Source organism: Delphinapterus leucas, chromosome 7 (genome assembly GCF_059928025.1).
Source record: "Delphinapterus leucas isolate spDelLeu-1000000601 "Yukka" chromosome 7, BTC_Dleu_Yukka2, whole genome shotgun sequence".
Classification (NCBI taxonomy): domain Eukaryota; kingdom Metazoa; phylum Chordata; class Mammalia; order Artiodactyla; family Monodontidae; genus Delphinapterus; species Delphinapterus leucas.
This window is the reverse complement of record NC_143135.1, coordinates 91,201,435-91,208,299: the sequence shown is the minus strand read 5'-3', so window position 1 is coordinate 91,208,299 and position 6,865 is coordinate 91,201,435. Positions and strand designations below refer to the sequence as shown.

At 47.5% G+C, this 6,865-nt stretch overlaps 1 pseudogene; it reads right to left on the bottom strand.

Moving 5' to 3' along the window:
• Nucleotides 1-331: 331 nt before the first annotated feature.
• LOC149748816 (nicotinamide N-methyltransferase-like) lies at nt 332-5,480 on the bottom strand (annotated as a pseudogene).
• Nucleotides 5,481-6,865: the final 1,385 nt, after the last annotated feature.

The window sequence follows — 6,865 nt, the reverse complement described above, 5'->3', positions numbered from 1 at the left end:
GTATGTTATCTCCCCGCTGGTTCTCAGTACCTGTACTAGAAGTTCCTGTCCTTCACCCCTGATTCCTTCACCTGACTTACTCTTGGTCACCCTTTAGATCTCACTGATTTCTTTGCTACTTCTTTCAAAAAGTCTTTTCCAAGTGTCCCATCCCTGCCCCAAACTGGGTTAGGAGGGTTTCACTGGACAAAGAAGGAAAACAACTTCTCTTGCTCTTTTTAGAACTGCTTATGATATGCATCTATAAGGTCAGCCAAACTTAAAAAACACATGAAGTTGCTCACGTGGTTATGTACCAAGTGCATTCATGTTATATCTTTGGGGTGTCACAATAACCCTGGGGAAGGGTGTGATGATTTCCATTTCACAGATAGGAAAACTGAGGCTCTGAGATACCAGGTGCCCACCTAAAGTCACAAGAGCAAGTAAGCCAGAGAGCCAAGTGTCAAAATCCATGCGTGTGCTTTCCATTTCATGGGGTGGGGCTGCAGTATTAGCAGGGATGAGGATGCAGGTGGGGAGTGAGCTCAGAAGTTGTGTAGTCTGAATTGCCTAAAATAGGGGAACGGGAAGGGATTCTTCCCCTTCATTCCACGCAACCCTGAAGAGCCCTCAGCACGAAGGAGGCACAGCTTTATTTCTCTGGTCCAATTCTTTTTCCCAACCCTGGGCCATTAGTGAAGCATATTATAAACCTCTCTGTTTGAGATAAGCATCCCTATTTACCTGGCAATCATTTGCTGGTAAGGTTTCTAAGAAAAGCTGACTAAATGGAGAGGAACGCGAATGAGGTTGCAGAGTGATGGCTGGAGCCCTGCCCTGCTTGCTGCCCATTCCTCCAAGTTGCCGCCTCGGTCCCTTCTCCGGGCCACCAGGAAGAAGAACCTTGTGTCGTTGGAGCAGTCATCCAAGTAGGTCTCAGTGGCCTGCGGAAACTCCTCCAGCCTCTCAATGATGAAGCCAGTCTCCTGCAGGGCCTCCCGCAGGAATTTCTCGTCCAGGGGCAGTGCGGAGAACCTCTTGACCCCCACCATGAAGAAGCTGGCCTCAAAGTCCCCGCTCAGCGTCAGATGGCCCCTGGGCCGGGGCAGGGTCCTGAGGTGATGCAGGTTGTGCGTCCAGGCAGGCCTGCAGGGTGGGGCAGGCAGCCTCGAGGCACAGGGGGGAAATGAGGCAGTCGGCCAGGGGCAGGACCGCAGGTTCCAAGGGCTGTTGTTTCAGGATGTCACACTTGAGTACCTGGCGGATGGCTCTCCTTACGCGCTCCTCCTTCTAGGCCCCCCTGTCTCTGGAGTGGAGGGAAAAGGAAAGAGGGGCCAGCTGGGTCATGCTTATCGCGTAGACCGCGCACATCACTCCCAGCCATTCTCTGCTTGGCGCACAGGCTCCCAGAACAGCAGGTTGCCGGTTTTACAGATGAAGAAACTGAGTCCCAGAGAGAGACCTGGTCCCGAACCAGCTGTGGACAAAGTCAAGCCCAGGACCTGCCGACCCCGCGGTCAGCCCTCTGTCTACCTGCAGGCCCTCTGTCGGCAATGAACCCCTGGCAGGTAGCCCATTCTCTTTCTACTAGTCTGTGTTTAACGCGACCCAGACAAGTGCCTCCAGAAATGGAAAGTCGGCCTGGAATCAGCTGAGCAAAACTACTAAGTGAGCTTGGGGCACTTTGTTGGGGCCCCAAGTCACTCCATTACCTTTCCGTCCCTTTGTCCCCTGGCCACTCCACTCAACCTCCTCGTCACCTCATACATTTCCTTCTTACCTATACCTGTTCTCAGGATGCGGGCTGCATTCGTATTATTGTATGAATAAGGACTAGTACTTAAAGGCTTACTCTTTCCAGCTCTGTATTTTTTTAAAAGTCATAGTCTTAATATATACACATTACTATATATCAAATAGGTAAACAACAAGGACCTACTTATAGCACAGGGGATTATACTCAATATCTTGTAGTAACCTGTAATGGAAAAGATCTGAAAAAGAATAAATATGTATGTAGATGTATAACTGAATCACCTTGCTCTACACTTGAAACTAACACAACGTTGTAAATTAACTATACCTCATTTGGAAAAAAGCAAAAAAAAAAAAAAAAAAAAAGCTATAGTCTTAAGCAAAAGGAATAAGAATCTAACGTACAGCCTCAACTATCTTACCTAACTAGGGAGGGTGATATTTGGGGAGTGGAAGGGCTATGGTGGACCTTCCTGATGCCCTGAAATTCAATGAAAATACACAAGGTAAGTAAATTCTGTTCCACTTGCAGTGTAAGATTGTCTTAATTCTAACCCCTATCTCCTGAGATCCACGAAAAGATTCCACAAGTTTAGAGCCCCCTGGAGCTTGTAACTGGAACAACAGGGGCACCAGCCAATCAGAAAGGAGGCAGCCCAGCGGGTTCTCCATTGGCTTGGGCTCAGACCTTGACATTCCATGTGGACCTTGGTGATGTTTCTTCCACACCAGGTTTGTCTCTAGCCAGCTCTTTCTGTTCCCTCTTTTGGTCTTTTTTTTTTTTTGCGGTACGTGGGCCTCTCACTGTTGTGGCCTCTCCCGTTGCGGAGCACAGGCTCCGGACGCGCAGGCTCAGAGGCCATGGCTCACGGGCCCAGCCGCTCCGCGGCATGTGGGATCTTCCCGGACCGGGGCACGAACCCGTGTCCCCTGCATCGGCAGGCTGACTGTCAACCACTGTGCCACCAGGGAAGTCCCCTCTTTTGGTCTTTATAGGATTCATATCTCACTCTTCCTCCTTTCTTCTTGGGGCCCCACTGATTTCCTTCCTTCCTTCTTTGTCTCCATCTGCCTTGTCATTTCTACATGAGCCCCATGGAAAATTCTTGATTCGGGAGCTAAGTGAAGCTCCTGGTATCATGGAGACTCAAAAACAAACAATAACCCCCTTACCTGTTCCCCTCAAGCTCACACACATATTTCACCACCGAGAACAGTCAAACGCCCCCGGCATCTTCTTTAGCCACTTCTCCAGCTGTTGGCAGTTCTGTCTGGGTAGCTGATGGCAATGATCTCTCTGAAAGACTCGCAGGCAGAGAGGAGCTGGTAGATGGTGGGCCCAGAGCTGAGATCAACCAGGAGTTTTCCTTCCAGCCCACCTGTTTTAGAACAAGAATGTTCTGAATCATCAGTATCAAGACAGGGCTCTGAGTCCACATTTCCCAAAAGGCTCCACTTTCCTTGTCCCATTGGGAGAGGCTACAGGGAGTCAACCATCTGGGAATGTAAACTCCAGGACTGGGAACTTTGCCTGCACTGACTGCCCCAGCTCACTGAGCGTGGAGAGTCTTGGTAGGGTTAGTGTTAGAAACAGGGGAGTTTGTTTGGTGGCTGGGTGTTAGAGAACCAGCTTTGACATTTCACCTGCCCATTTACCACTGTAAAGAAGTGTCCAGAGAAGAAATCTAATCACATTCCTGAGTATACTGGTTTCCCTATTCCAAGCACTCTTTGTTGAGGTGCCCTATGGCCCCACTGAGACCATCTGTAACATTCCAAAGATCAATCAGTAAGCATTTATTGAGTACCAACTGTATTCCAGAGACTCGCTTGGCAGTATGGGGACGCAAAGGAGAATTCAGGGCCTGCTTACAGAGCCCTTGGTCTCCCCTTCCTGTCTTGCTTCCCTTCAGCCACGAGAGATTGCGTTGACACAAAATATCAGTAGCATTTGGACCCTGGCAAGGGGCTTCCAGGATAAACAACAAGGCTGAGAGGAGAGAAAATGAGCTGGACCCAGGGGTCCTGGCCGACTGCTACCCTTAGCCTGCTCACTTGCTCCTGGGTTCTGCTGCTACATTTTGTTTGTCTGTTGTTGTATTCGTAGGGTACAGTAGCAAATAAATTGAAGCAGGCATCGAAGGCTTAAGAAAATTTGATGGCAGAAAATTTTAATTGGGAAAATTCTGGCTATCAGGTTATGTTTTATTCTCATGTGAATGATGAAAAGATACCCATTATTTGATTTTAGTGGTCCAGCTGGCCTAGCACCAGTTTACATGGGCTACCATGGTAAGCAGGCAGAAGAGTGGTGATGCTGAATTTGGAGCAAGGTTTTCTACACTTTCTGATGCCATTGTAGTTTCTTTAGCCAGTGATAGGGAGAAGACAGGCCCACTCAGGACCACCAGAGACCACAGCTCTTAGACTTTATGGGAGGAGGAAATCTGACCCCACCAACTTTGAGGGCATCCCACCATGCACCATACACACACCTGGTGTATCTAAAGTCTTCCCGTAGGGGAGTTCCACACACTCTGAAGGTCCCAAGTTGCTGCCCATGCTCTGGCCACCCCTCCCCAGACCCACCCTAAGCCTGCCCTACGATTGAAGAAGACCAGCATCTGATTTAAAATTTGCATGGCCACCCCTCCTCCCACACTCTCCCATCTCTCCCCTCAGAGGTGAAGGAGACCTGCACCTGGTTTAAAAGTGATATTGTAGTGCTTTAGCAGGAAATGGAGGACTTCATCACCCAGGGGATCCTGGTTCATCTTGAAGTAGTCCAAGTAGGACATGGGTTCAAAATTCTCCTGATAGACATCAGGCTCCTTGGATTCCTGAAGAGCCATGGAGAGCAGTAAGCTTTGTCCAGGAAGGAGCAGCAGGCAATCTGATTCCCTGGGCCCTTCTTTTTTTGTTGTTTTCTTCCATAAATTTATTTATTTATTTATTTATTTATTTATTTATTTATTTATGGCTACATTGGGTCTTTGTTGCTGTGCGCGGGCTTTCTCTAGTTGCAGCGAGCAGGGGCTGCTTTTCGTTGCATTGCGCGGGCTTCTCATTGCGGTGGCTTCTCTTGTTGCGGAGCACGGGCTCTAGGCACGTGGGCTTTAGTAGTTGTGGCATGTGGGCTCAGTAGTTGTGGCTCGTGGGCTCTAGAGCGCAGGCTCAGTAGTTGTGGCGCACGGGCTTAGTTGCTCTGCGGCATGTGGGATCTTCCCGGACCAGGGCTCGAACCCGTGTCCCCTGCATTGGCAGGCGGATTCTTATCCACTGCGCCACCAGGGAAGTCCCCTTAGGCCCTTCTTGATGGGTCTTAGGCTTCCTCCTTCCCCATCCCCGCAGAACACACACTGGGATAAAGACCAAAACAGCCAACGAAGGTCTTTTCCTGAACCTGCCTCCCGTTGGCCACTCACCTCTGTCACACTCACCTCTCCAATTCCCTACCCCAGCCCCCAGGCTTTTCAGTGGCTTTGGCTTGTACGAAGGGTTTCTAGTCTCTTTTGCTCCATTTACTGCATCCTCTTCTACAGTGATTTTTCAAACCACTTAAAAAGCATGCCTAACCTTTAAGCTAAATCGCCAGTGAAGCCCCAGTATAGATGAGTGATAATAGGATAGAGATGCCTTAGTTGGCTTTTAATTTCTAGCATTTTCTGAGCTACACCCCCCCAACACAACACCCTGGTTTCTGTCCTAGACAACTGAACGAATGTTGATAATATTTAGTAAAACAGGGAAGAGAAGAAGAAGAATGGGTTTTAGTTGAGGAGTGAGAAGGGTGAGAAGACGTGAGGAGATGGGTTTCATTTGGAGCATGCTCAACTTGAAACAGAAAAATCTAATATAACCTGGATAGAAGTCTGGAACTCATAGAGAGATCTCAGCTGGAGCTACAGATGTTGTGGGATGAGTGTACAAAACTGTTCTATGGCTGAACTGAATTTCTTCTTCAAGTCCCGTGGAAATGGGTGGTAGACATTATATCTCAATCACGTAGAGCCTTCCTTCACCAGGGGTGGGGGTGGGGAACTTACTTGGTGCCAGGCACAGGGCCTGGCACTTATTCTTTGTCCATGCTCCCGGCACCCACTGAGATTACGCTGCATAATCTGGTCTCAGATCACTGATTAACAAAGGTTACAACATCCCCTTTTCTCAACCTCCATGCCTGTATCTCTCTCTCTGCCCCATTTCCATTCCCCACTCAGGAGCAAGGGAAATCACTCTTCTGCTCCTCGGGATGCTGTGGGCTGTGAAACCATCACATCTATCCTTCTCCTGCACCATGTTGAGAACAGGGACAAGTCTCAACACTTTCTAGCCTGTACTCATGGAATGGGCACAGTTTCCTATGTTCACGGTTTCCTAAATAAATAAGGACAGAGGAGAAATAAAAATATAATTAATAATACAAATTTTGTTTTTTTAAATATGTTGAACTCTGTAATCTGAAAATAGAAGATAAATCTTTGTTTTTAAGTTTTCCATGGGATATTCAAAAATTGACTGTATATAAAACCACAGAGAAATTTCCCCAAAGTAGAAATAATATAAAATAATGTACTCTGTTCAAAATGCCATAAAGTAGATACTAATTACAAAACCAGAAAACAAGAGACTTTACCATACAGAAAACTTTTAAATTTTCTGATAAACACTTTTGGATTAATGAGAAAACCCAAAGAAAAATTTTAAACTCTGTAGAAAAAAAGAAAAAAGAAAAAAAAAACTATATAGAAAGGAATTCTGCAGATAAGAATCTATAAGACACAGATAAAGCAGGGGAAGCTTCATGATCTTAAATATTTATATTGATAGATAGAACACATAATGAATTAAGCATTTAAACTAAGGAATTAAGAAAGAATCAATATGGGGCTTCCCTGGTGGCACAGTGGTTAAGAATCCGCCTGCCAATGCAGGGAACACGGGTTCAAGCCCTGGTCCGGGAAGATCCCACATGCCGCGGAGCAACTAAGCCCGTGCACCACAACTGCTGAGTCTGCGCTCTAGAGCCCACCAGCCACAACTACTGAAGCCCGCGCATACCTAGAGCCCGTGCTCCGCAACAAGAGAAGCCAGTGCAATGAGAAGCCTGCGCGCTGCAACAAAGACC